This window comes from Ranitomeya imitator, chromosome 6 (assembly GCF_032444005.1).
Source record: "Ranitomeya imitator isolate aRanImi1 chromosome 6, aRanImi1.pri, whole genome shotgun sequence".
NCBI classification, from domain to species: Eukaryota; Metazoa; Chordata; class Amphibia; order Anura; family Dendrobatidae; genus Ranitomeya; species Ranitomeya imitator.
Genome location: NC_091287.1, coordinates 325,374,668 through 325,387,910, shown reverse-complemented (window position 1 = coordinate 325,387,910; position 13,243 = coordinate 325,374,668). Strand labels below are relative to the sequence as shown.

Sequence of the window (13,243 nt, the reverse complement as noted above, 5' to 3'; positions counted from 1 at the left end):
CGGACCGGACCTCCCCGCAGGTGAGTATAATAAAACTTATTTTTCTTCACTTGCAGGTTGGACCGAGGACTTATCTACATCATTATAGAATGCTGTAGATAAGCCCTGAAAGGCAGTGGCTGAATCTTATAGCGGCAAAATCTGCTGACAGGTTCCCTTTAAGGACACTCTTGGCGTACATTAGACCACAAGGGGACACAATATAACATGATCTAGCTGCTTAGTATCTAACATCAGGAAAATGGATATTAGATATTTGCTGTAAAGGGTGAACTCCAAAAATGATCCTGCGCTTCCTTTTTCAGCTTTTGCCTGCTCCTTGTATGTCCTAATATACAAACACACACAAAGTGGGTCCAATTCTTCCACTATTGCATTGTATATGTAAAGGGGGATCATATTAGTGCTGGAAAAGAATAGTGTTGGCATCCCTGTGTCCTGTATGAGTACACAATATAATCGAAGAATGAAGATGTCTATGACCATCAGCCTGTATGAAGCCCTGAGAGTCGCAGCCCTGAGATGCCTAAATGATAACAAATCCCAAAGCATTATCTGAGGGGGCATTACACAAAATATTTCCAGTCCAAACCTTTTGTTGTCTTCCTTGCACTTGGGATATAAAGATGTGTGTCGTGTTATTTAACTCTGTGTGTACTCTATCGGTTAAGAAGAAATTGTACACTAGCACTCATCTCTTCACGCTACTTTTGAGATGAGATCTATATACACATCACTGAATCTTGTATGAATCCTTTGTGCATGAATTATTCATTGAGAATTAATCTTGCAACAATGGTGTGTATTATATACAGTATATGAAAGAGTATTTGCCTCCTTACAGATGTCCCCTACTACTGCATATTTAGAACAATACATTTACATAGATGGTTTGCTTTCTAAGGCTAGGACTTTAGATTTTTGTGATAGTTGTTGTCCGTGGAAGCTCACCAAGTTTGGTTCAACTCAGTGGCCCACATTGTACGTAAGGAGGCACTCCCATTAAAGTTTTTATATATTGCAATCATCATATTAGATAGCACTGTGTACTTAACAATAGTTTATTTTGCCTTTCTACCCAGCTAATTCTTCTCTTTTATCTGCTCTATGCAGAAATAGAATGTCTCTTGTCCCTGCAGAAATCATTCCCCTCTTAAACCTGACCCAGCTGCTCCCTCCCCCCATGCCAGGGACTTTTGCAGTTACTCATCACTCATACAAGGAGAATAGATTTTCTATGTAGAGCTTAGAAGGAATCAGCTAGTCTATTTTTAATCACATGATGTCTCTTGAAAAGAGAAGAATTAAATGGTTAGAAAGGCAAAATGAGCAATGGTAAGTACACAGTGCTATATTATATGATGATTAATAATAATAATATAATAATAATTTTTATTTATATAGCGCCAACATATTCCGCAGCGCTTTACAAATTATAGAGGGGACTTGTACAGACAATAGACATTACAGCATAACAGAAATACAGTTCAAAACAGATACCAGGAGGAGTGAGGGCCCTGCTCGCAAGCTTACAAACTATGGGGAAAAGGGGAGACACGAGAGGTGGATGGTAACAATTGCTTTAGTTATTCGGACCAGCTATAGTGTAAGGCTCAGGTGTTCATGTAAAGCTGCATGAACCAGTTACCTGCCTAAGTATGTAGCAGTACAGACACAGAGGGCTAATACTGCATAAAGTGTATGAGAACATGATGCGAGGAACCTTTTTTTTTTTTTTTATTATAAATAGGCCACACAGGGATCGTTAGGTTAATGCATTGAGGCGGTAGGCCAGTCTGAACAAATGAGTTTTTAGGGCACGCTTAAAACTGTGGGGATTGGGGATTAATCGTATTAACCTAGGTAGTGCATTCCAAAGAATCGGCGCAGCACGTGTAAAGTCTTGGAGACGGGAGTGGGAGGTTCTGATTATTGAGGATGCTAACCTGAGGTCATTAGCGGAGCGGAGGGCACGGGTAGGGTGGTAGACTGATACCAGGGAGGAGATGTAGGGTGGTGCTGAGCCATGGAGTGCTTTGTGGATGAGGGTAGTAGTTTTGTACTGGATTCTGGAGTGGATGAGTAGCCAGTGTAATGACTGGCACAGGGTAGAGGCATCGGTGTAACGGTTGGTGAGGAATATGATCCTGGCTGCAGCATTCAGGACAGATTGGAGCGGGGAGAGTTTTGCAAGAGGGAGACCGATTAGTAGAGAGTTACAATAGTCCAGACGAGAATGAATGATTGCAATATATTAAGAGGATACAAACTTTGATAGGAGGATTGCTTCTTTAATTGTTCTCTTTTGTCTGCTCTATGTGCAAACTATAAACAGGAAGTCTCTTTTCCCTGCATCACAACTCCTAACCAAGCTGCTCCACTCCTCCCCCTGCCAGGGACACTTGTGGTGATGACTCATGCAGGGAAAATTGACCTCCTGTTTCTACATACAGCTTGGAAGGATTCAGCTAGTTAGGTTTTAATCACATGATGTCATAGACATAATGGAAAACGGAAGAATTAGCTGGGTAGAAAGGCAAAATGAGCAATTGTAAGTACACAGTGCTATATATATTTGAGCAAAGTATCGACTAATACCTCATGTAATGTATTTATTTCATACATTATTTTTCATCTTTTTATTGCACATTTTTCCATTTTCTACAGGATGCAGCCATGCCCTTTAGTGTTGGTTGGGTGAACTGGGACATCTGTCCTGATGGGGTGCACTTATATAGTGCTGGGCAGCCTGCGAGATCTAATAGTATAGTCATCATCAATAGGCTGTAAGCCAGACACTGTACATCACATGTACCTGTGTGACTGACGTCCTATGCAAGCTTCATTTGTGTGCATTATAATACTACACATTCACCCCCTCCATGAATTGGTAGGTTTGGGAGTGGCTGTTTGCACCAGTGTTTTGCACCTATGCATTGGTAATCTGACCTGGCGTTGGTAAGGCTGATTTCTTTTCTACAGTGTCTTATTTTAGACCAAGCACTTGTGTAAAAAAAATGATTTACACCAATAATGAATGTGCTACAATTTCCGATATTTATGATTCTGTACAACCAAGGTTATATTTTTTAGCTAAGAAAATACAAAGGTGTTGATCAAGGGGCACACATGTGCATAAATCATCAATAACCCTGTCTAAACAACTTTGGGGCAGAATTTCACACAGCTGTCCCATAATGGGATTTGCAGCTATCCATGTGATTGTGTTAAAACATCTCTATTCTGATAAGTGAAATTGGCTTTCAATTCCAGAAATGGAATTGTGTAAATAATGTAAGAGGTGATTTCACACTTATAAGGGCCCACTGCCTTGTTTTTCTATAAGTTTCTCATTGACACATTTAGTTTTGCTACACACAGACCTACTGGCATGTGAAGATACACACTAATGCTGCATTCCCATATTTTTTCTATTGTAGCATGTAATTACAATGGCCAGAGGTATAATGCTTAAGAAACAGTATTTATGAATTTCAATTATAGCCCTTTCAGTGGCATTACCAAAATTTATTAAATTAACATCTATAATATAACGCTGGGAACGTCACTCTGTCCGAAGCCTTTATAGACTGCGCAAGCGCAAGCGCAGTCTGGCCCCCACAGAGTGACGCTCCCAGGAGCTCGCGGTATGCGTAAACACTGAACGCACACCGCCATCTCCACCGGAGAGGCAGGGACCGTGGACACGCCAGGAAGGTGAGTATATTCACCTGTCCCCCATTCCAGTGCTGCGTGCGGCTCCGTCTCCCGGGTCCTCTGCTGTGACGTTCACAGTTCAGAGGGCGCGATGACGCGCTTAATGCACGCCGGCACTGCCCTCTGACTGACCAGTCACAGCCAGAGGAGCCGGAAGATGGCGGCGCGCAGCGCTGGAACGGGGGACAGGTGAATATAGCAAGTGCTGGGGGGCCTGAGCTAGCGGCGATACCGGCACCTGACCCCCACAGCGCGCCGGTGTCCCCGCCTGCTCAGGCCCCCCAGCACTCGGCGCCCAGCGACGATCGGTGAGTATGGTATTTTTTTTTTATATATATCGCTGCAGCATACGGGGGCATATAATCCTATGGAGTATCTTATGGGGGCCATCAATATTTATGGAGCAGTATACGGGGGATATATTATGGAGCATCTTATGGGGGCCATAAACCATAATGGAGCAGTGTACGGGGGCATACACACTGGAGCGTCTTATGGGGGCCATAAACCTTTATGGAGCAGTGTACGGGGGCATACACTATGGAGCATCTTATGGGGCCATCAACCATAATGGAGCAATGTACGGGGGCATACACACTGGAGCGTCTTATGGGGGCCATAAACCTTTATGGAGCAGTGTACGGGGGCATACACACTGCAGCATCTTATGGGGGCCATAAACCTTTATGGAGCAGTGTTCGGGGCATACACACTGGAGCGTCTTATGGGGGCCATAAACCTTTATGGAGCAGTGTACGGGGGCATACACACTGGAGCGTCTTATGGGGGCCATAAACCTTTATGGAGCAGTGTACGGGGGCATACACACTGGAGCGTCTTATGGGGGCCATAAACCTTTATGGAGCAGTGTACGGGAGCATACACTATGGAGCATCTTATGGGGGCCATAAACCTTTATGGAGCAGTGTACAGGGGCATATACTATGGAGCATCTTATGGGGGCCATCAACCATAATGGAGCAGCATATGGGGCATATGGATGGGAGAAGCAAATTAAAGAATGGTGGCGCAGGATGGGAGCAGCACATGAGAGAACGGGGGTGCAGAATGGCAGCAGCACATGACAGAACGGGGGCGCAGGATGGGAGCAGCACATGTCACAATGGGGTGCAGGATGGGAGCAGCACATGTCAGAATGGGGGTGCAGGATGGGAGCAGCACATGGCAGGATGGGGGCGCAGGATGGGTGCAGCACATGACAGGATGGGGACGCAGGATGGAGCAGCTCATGACAGAATGTGGACGCAGGATGGAGCAGCACATACCAGGATGGAGACCATGTAATTGATGACTTTGGCCAGGACCAGATGCTTGACAGTTGAAGGAGTGAGACCACCAGGCAAAAATAAACTTTTTACTCAACAAGAAGTTCAAAGGGATTATATACAGTAGATAGCCACTACACATGATGATGAATGTTTCCTTTACAATACGGAGCATTTTCCACACATAGTTTCAATTCTTTCCTCTTTACTTGCTTGTTCTCTATCTTTACCTTTCATTTCTATTTCACCACAGCCCAGCTCAGTACTATAGTCCATCTACGAGCTAGCAAGAGCCCTTTACTCAACCAGCGGTTCTGCATCTTCTTTCCCCTGTAGGAAACTCTGGTATATTGCCAGTATGGCCGGTACTTATCTTCTCTGTCTCTGATGCTCTTTTCATCTTACATACTCTGTCCAGTCTAGGCCTATTACCTCTATGAATGATAGACTCTGGGTCATACTGCTAGGCATCCTGACCCAGGACCCCTCCCCGATCGATTACTCTGTTCCTTCGGTCACTTCTCTTCTACTTCTCTGCTCAGCATCTTCCTCTGTCTTGTCTCTCATTAGGGACACCCACATGATGCGGCACTGCTCATATTAGACCTTAGGTCTTTTCTCAAGACCTTTTCTGATGTTCTAATGGGAACTATCTCTTGTTCCTTTAGCTTCGTCCCTCCCACTCTGCGGCTAGTCCCAACCATTAACTCTTACTATCCCTGTCAACTACCTGTTGCTGGACAGAATACAATAGCAACACCATAATGAATTTCACAGTTCACATTACACATGAACAATACAGATGTTCTTCAAGGGGGAACATGGACATCATCTCCATCTCCTTACATCAGACACCAGTAGCCTCTGTCATTTTGCAAGGGAACACTGCTCTCTAGACTCGACCTCCATGGAAGGTAGTTATATAGTGCACAGTAACAACTGGGGGCAGACAACCAGAGTACCAACTCTGCACCTACACAAGAAGCTCAAAATATTGTAGTAGCTATCTACAAGGGGGGAGGCAAAATAGAAGCCAAATCATCAAGTATTTTCCCCCAGTTTTCTGGCGTTAAATCTTTTTCATAAGGGCTTTTTCACTCTGTGTCCATTCCCACAATCGGTGGCCCCTGCTGGGGCTTACGTCCGATCTCACACAAAAATGGATTTGTGTGTATGCGTATATGGGCCACTATTACGGTGCAGACATGGTCATTGTGTGCTCTGTTGTGGATCATTTTTGGCAGTATAAGCTTATTCAAGGCGGACACCAAAATGTAGTTTACTACTTTTTTCATTTTTTTCCTCCATTACAAAATTGAACCCACATCCATCCTGGCATGCAAGCTAAAATAAGTACAGACCATATAGGACACCCCCAGTAAACGAATGCCAAAGAGACTAATAACCATGTGGATATGTCTCAGGCAAACACATATAGAAAGGTCGCTCCTGAATACAGCATGTATCCAGCCACTGCTAGCCATCTTAGTAAGCTTATGTTATGGTATTTAACTCATTTCACTTACTCTGCTTGTCCCCTTATGCTGTGAGGTCAAGTAACATTTTTCAAAGTGGTTTATGATCCATGCAGGCCTGGACTTTTGTTTTTATGTTCACTACATTTATTGTGTCCTGCTGCCTCAACTTAGTTTGATTGATTGCTAACGAGGTACTATTGTGAGAGATCTTAGAGCTAGCCTCCTATATATTGAGACATAGCCTGGGGAGGCATTTATGCAGAGGTTAGAATTTATGCACATTTATTCTAAGTACATTTTATGAAAGTACCGGCAGTTATACCATGGCAGTTAGACAGGGCAGGAGACAGGTAAGGCTTCTTTCACACTAGCGTCAGAATCTCCCCTTCGCAATGCGTCGGGGAGAGATTCCGACGCTAGCATTTAACGCTTTGCACAATGGGTGCAGCGGATGCATTTTTCCGGCGCATCCGCTGCCCCATTGTAAGGTGCGGGGAGGTGGGGGCGGAGTTCCGGCCGCGCATGCGCGGTCGGAAAAAGCGGTCCGTCGGGAGAAAAAAACGTTACATGTAGGGTTTTTTTTTCCCGACGGTCCGCCAAAGCACGACGCATTCGTCGCAAGACGGATGCGAAGTGTGCAAATCCGTCGCAAATGGGTCGCCAATAGAAGTCTATGGGGAAAAAACGCATCCTGCAAACACTTTTGCAGGATGCGTTTTTTCTGCAAAACGACGCATTGTGACGGATTTACAAAAAAACGCTAGTGTGAAAGTACCCTAAGACACTTAAACAAACCTACTCCCAGTACATTTACAACAAATATTTACCATATGCATTTGTATAATTTATATTCTGGATGCTGCATTCACTCACATCCATCGTCCTTGCACTAACTCTTTACTCTCCACCCATGTTGGTCTCTCACTCCTCTCCTCTTCTATATGCAGCAATCATGCTCTTTTCACATTGCTAAATTGCACAGATCCATTCAGTCCCACCATCCAACACAAGAGACGCTCTTACAAATCACTTAACCATCTGCTCACTCTATCTTCCTTCTCCTAGTCACAGGAGATCTCTCTCTCAACCCTGGCCCCTCATGTTATAGCAAGTCAAACCCCCAACTGCTACACTCGAAACCCCTCTAACCTTATTAATATTCCCTGCATGCCTTCTGTCTCTTTCAATTGTGCCCTTTGGAATTCTCGTTCAGTGTGTAATAAACTTTGCTTCATCCATGACTTCTTCCTTTCTGATTCTCTTAACCTTCTGGCTCTTACTGAAATCTGGATCCAGCAGTCAGACACCACTGCTGCTCTCTCATATGGTGGACTACACTTCTCTCATACCCCAAAATCAGACGACAGAGCAGGTGGAGGCGTTGGTCTGCTCATGTCACCCAAATGTACCTTTCAGGTTATCCCTCAAGTACCCTCACTTGTCTTCCCTTCCTTTGAGGTCCATGCTGTCAGACATCCCTTCTCCATGTGAGTGGCGGTGGTGTATCGTCCTCCGGGCCCCTCCCATCAGTTCCTTGATCACTTTTTTACCTGTCTTCCACACTTTCTCTCTTGTGACATCCCCACCCTCATCATGGGTGACTTCAACATCTCCATTGCTTTTCTCCTCTCCCCCCTGCTACCCACCTTTTATCTCTAACCTCCTCCTTCAGCCTCTCGCAGATTACTAACTCTCCAACGCATGAAGATGGAAACTCTCTCGAGTTGGTCTTCTTCCGGCTTTGCTCAGTGGATGATTTCACAAACTCCTCTCTCCCGCTCTCTGACCACAACTTTCTTTCATTCTCTATAAAGAACTGCCATCCTGCTCAGGTCACCCCTACTTTCCACACATATAGAAATATACAGGCCATTAACACCCAGAAACTTATGAAGAACTTGCAGTCATTATTGGCCCCTATCTCCTCCCTCTCATGTCCTGATTCTGCCCCGAAGCATTATAATGAAACACTGCAATGTGCCCTGGATGATGCTGCACCTCCTATACATAGAACAACATGGCACAAATGGCGACAACCCTGGCACATACTGCAAACACGTTTCCTACAGCGGTGCTCAATTTAATGCACATTTTAGTCATAAGCCCTATGTAAAACCAAACCTAAATGTGCTTACCTATCATCTGTTAAGGCAGGACCCGCATCACGCCGCCACTAATGCGCATTTCGCTTAACTTTTTTAAGGTGTGGTCACCATTTAGGCTTGGTTGTACATAGGGCTTTTAACTAACATGTGCATTAAATTGATTAAATGAACAAGTTTACCTATATTTACTCTATTGCTTCCCATGTTGACATTAGCACTTGGCACTTTACTTGATATTTACTTGTTTATGCCAGGACATTTGCAGCCATTATTTACCTGATCCTGCTTTGTTGATCCAAATGTTTTATGTCTATGTCTACTATATGGTTGATTTATTTATGATGTTAGTACTATTTATGAGATGTATAATAAATACATACTTTTTTATTGATTCCTTGGACTTGGTACTCCTATATTTTCTGGTTGGAATGCAGCCTAACCACTAGGCCTCAACTAGAAATTGTGTAGCATGCTGCAACTGTTCAGCTGTACAACAATCGGTTGTTGTAGTCAATGTGGTAACAATAGATTAGAGTAGTAATGCAGCGCCCCTGAGATCTGGCCGTTGCAGTATGACGCTCTGCCACTAAGGGGAGTGATGGTACGTCTGATGGCACTGAAGGAGTTCTCCTGACCAGGTATCACCAGAACACTTTACACTTCACACTCCGGCCACTAGGGGGAGCAAAAGGCTTTATTTATTGGGCCACTCCTCACACTGGTAAAACTAGGGGTTGGGGAGGAAGTTAGTCAGAAGCTGACTGGGTTGGATTCAGGCAACATCCTGTGGCAGGGGGTGTTGCAGGGAAAAGACACAGGGGGGTCCCTGTCAGGCGTGGGAACCTGGCAGGTGCCTAGCGAACAGAACAGAACGTTACGGAACCGCGCCTGCACTACCTTGCGGCGGTATCCTAAGAAAGAGACACGAAGGGAAGGATATTGTGGAACAGTGTAAACGAGATCAAGCACAAAGGAGTACGAGTAGGAGTCGTGCCGTGAGACCGAGGCAACATCCTACTGGCCGGAACACCGCGGGAGTAACTGACTCTAGGCCTTACTTCGAACTCCGCAGGACAGTTAATTATAGGTTGGCCGTCTACCTTAAATTTCCTAAGAAGACATAGGGGGCAACAGTGGGAGAGGGGCATCTCTAGGGTCCCGGAAGACCTCCAGGCCATCCCGTCATACGGGTGCGTCCTAGCCAAAACATACTGGGGGACGAGAAACTAGCAACATCTGGAACTAAAGAAAGAGAGAGAGCTGTAGAGAACAAACGAACGAGAACAGCAGTTGTGAGGACTATTCCAAATGCTCAGCAGGGTAGGACTACAACACACAGGCACTAGTGGTAGGCAACGATTTCCATCTGCGAAGGAAACTCTGGAAGTGCCCATCGGACCGGCCGGTCTCTGATAGCCCTGTTAAACGTGCTCTGGATTGAGGATCCTGAAGTCTGCAGTAAAGAGACTGCAACCCTGTGTCCTCGTTATTGACTGCACCTCACACCATCACCATCCACCGTACTGGGAAGCCCTGGGGACATACTTCACCTGTGGGAAGGTATACCATCCAGCTGCCATTCCATCACCCCAGCGGACCCCACAGCAGCGTCGGTCACCCTGACCGAACACCACAGGTGTCAGCCTCAGAACCGAACCAGAGAGGCCAGGTACCGAGAACTCGTGGCCCTGTGTCTGGGGGCGATCCAGTAATATGTTATAATCCATTTACAGTGAAAAAGTATCGTGAATATGCATTCCTAGGAACACTCATTTCACGATAGTCATGCACAAAAGATCATCCTTCCCGGCAGCATATCGTCCTGTGTAAGCAGGATTGGCACTGACAAGAACAATGGCAGCCTATGGCCTATGTGCAGTGAGCAATCAATCAGCAATCATTCAGTACATATCCCCTGCGCTGTCTGCCTTCATACTTGATACTGATTAAATCAAGATGTTTTGAAGATTTAGTCTCCATTTTTTCATGATTTGCATATCACTAACATGTCTATAGATCCTGTGATTTCCACGAACAATACATTAGAATGGTTAACTTGGTGATGGGTTAAAGATGAACAGATCACTTTGCGCAACCACAATCTATGTCAGTGCTCTCTGGGCAAGTACAGGATCTGCACGAATTTCCTCAGCTTTTGGGATTCTTAACACAGCGTTTAATTCGATGGCTTGGTGTGACGTCATCTGTACAGTGTGCGGCCCACAGGTGACATCTAACAAGTCTGACTAATCATAAGCCGAGCCTGGGATGCCAAAAGGTAAGGAAATTCACATAGCCCATGTCCTGGGCCAGAGACCACTGACCTGGATCGTGGACCAGGGTTGCGTGCAGCAATCTGCTCATCTCAAGTTAAGGTTTCTAAGATATTACTAAAATGTAAAGAGGTCTTTATATATGACGACTTATGGACATATAGCAGGGATTTTAGTCAGGAACCATGATAGCAAAATTGGATCCAATCACCATCTGGTCTCTGCATAATGCACATTATATTGTATTAAAATATCGTGCTGCACAGGATCTGTATGGACTAGTACGATTATATAATTGTAGAATTACCATATTTCCTGCACTTATAACCCAGCAAGTAACCATCTTATACCTGAGGAGTCTCAGTATTGCAATTATTATATATCCCTATTGGTCCATGACCTGAAATACAAGATGGATGGTACGCGGCAACATATTATTATTATTATAGCGACATTTATTCCATGGTGCTTTACATGTGAGGAGGGGTATACATAATAAAAAACAGGTACAATAATCTTAATCAATACAAGTCATGACTGGTACAGGAGCAGAGAGGACCCTGCCCGTGAAGGCTCACAATCTACAAGGGATGGGTGAGGATACAGTAGGTGATATCTGTTGATTTAGGTTTCAAAATGCAATTTACCATGCAATTACATTAGATTAGATAGTACAACTCATATGTATGAAATGCAGTATCAGCTAATCTATGCGACAAAGTCACCGTCTAGCTACTGATTAACAAGCAAATCAGAAAAGTAAATATGAGACAATGTATATAATTCCAAGCTATATGAATACAGAGTAATATCACTTTTGTTTTAAGGCTAAACACAGGTGAGATAAAAGCCAAATTATGCCGGTATTGCCCATGAGAACCACAGTTGAACTTGTATAGTATTTAACAGCATCCTGCCCAGTTCTTCAGGCACTATGGGATCTAGCAGGCCAAGCTATGGGAGAATGAAAGGGAGGGAGTGGGTGGGAGCTAATGGCCATGCTGAAAGACGTGAAGCATCTAAAAGGGGAGGTATTTGGATGTGACCCGTCAGTGTGATTGAACATTAGGATAATGGACGTGGATGTATGAATATGATGCCTGTCCTTTCACATGTCTGACATGGCAGTAACAATCAGACGCACACAGCAGTAGGACGAGCTGGCATTACCTGCTTTCTGATGACGGGCTGGTACAGATCCGATGAAACCCAGTATTATCAATGGAGCCCCGGGGATGGAGGAAAACACATAAACACCGGCTGCAGCTCAGTCTCTCCGGGTGACAGTCATGAACGAGAGGTGGCGGGGTTCCGGGAGCTCCAAATAAAGACAAGTGTTCTGGAGGCTGCAGACAAGGCAAGGGAGAGGGGAGGGACATGCGAAAAGGAATGACAGCTACAGTCTGTAAAAAAACGCATGCCATCTGACTATAGTGAAAGAGGAATACAGGTCTGTGCACATTCTGAAAAATTTCACACGTACAGATTAGCCTTTTATAGGATGAGGATGAAGAATAAACAAAACCTATTTACTACGGAATGCGTTTGATTTTAGAAAATACCAGAGCAAAAATCTATAAAGAAATCTTCAAGATCTTTGTATTCAGACTTGGGGACTGGCCCAATGGGGAACAGGTGAATCCCCGGTGGGCCCATGTGCAGGAGTGTGCCCCCCCATATAAGCAATGCTTGGCCCAGTACACATGATGCACTCTATGCAAAGACAACTGACAACATCTTATTTAGCAAACTACCCATTTTATTATTTTACTGAAACATAGGTTGAAATTACATAAAAGAGCAGCAAAGAATCTCTACATCACTACACTGTGACCTTGGTACAAGCACTAATAGATGCAGGGAACATATCCCATCTTGTTCAGTGAACCAACTGTAAGCCAAATTAATTTTGGTGCAATATTGTTTTAGTGTACTTTATGCTACTGTCAGTGGTGTGACGTATGTAAACATACCATAGGATAGCATCATTTTTGCATTGCTTTTTTTCCTTTTTTATTGCAAAAGTGATTCACTGTGAAAGGAACCTATCATCATAACTCTTTTTTGTAGCCCAATCTGTATGGATTCCCCAAGCAAATGGGCACAGCATGTCAAAATGATAGGAAGATCAGCAAGCAGAGCCAGTGTTTACAGTGAAAAATAGCAATACAATTAATTTCTAGGTATCCAGAAATATGTTAGAAGCAAAATAGAAAGTGAAAATGGGAAATAAAAAGATAAAAGTGACATGGGAATCAAAATAAGTGTCATGAATAAGGAGAAAGTATAAATAAAGAAAAGTGCCCAAAGCTTCTGGCATACAGTGGGTATGCAAAGTATTCAGACCCCTTTACATTTTTCACTCTTTGGCTTCTTTCACACTA

General features: G+C 44.2%; 1 protein-coding gene across 1 annotated transcript in view; it reads right to left on the bottom strand.

The window, feature by feature from the left end:
• CAP2 (cyclase associated actin cytoskeleton regulatory protein 2) overlaps positions 1 to 12,209 on the bottom strand; it is a 272,514-nt gene extending 260,305 nt beyond the window's left edge. Inside the window, exon 1 of the mRNA XM_069730835.1 lies at positions 12,030 to 12,209. The gene's annotated coding sequence lies outside the window, so the exon portion shown is untranslated. The remainder of the gene's footprint in view (positions 1 to 12,029) is intronic.
• Positions 12,210 to 13,243: the final 1,034 nt, after the last annotated feature.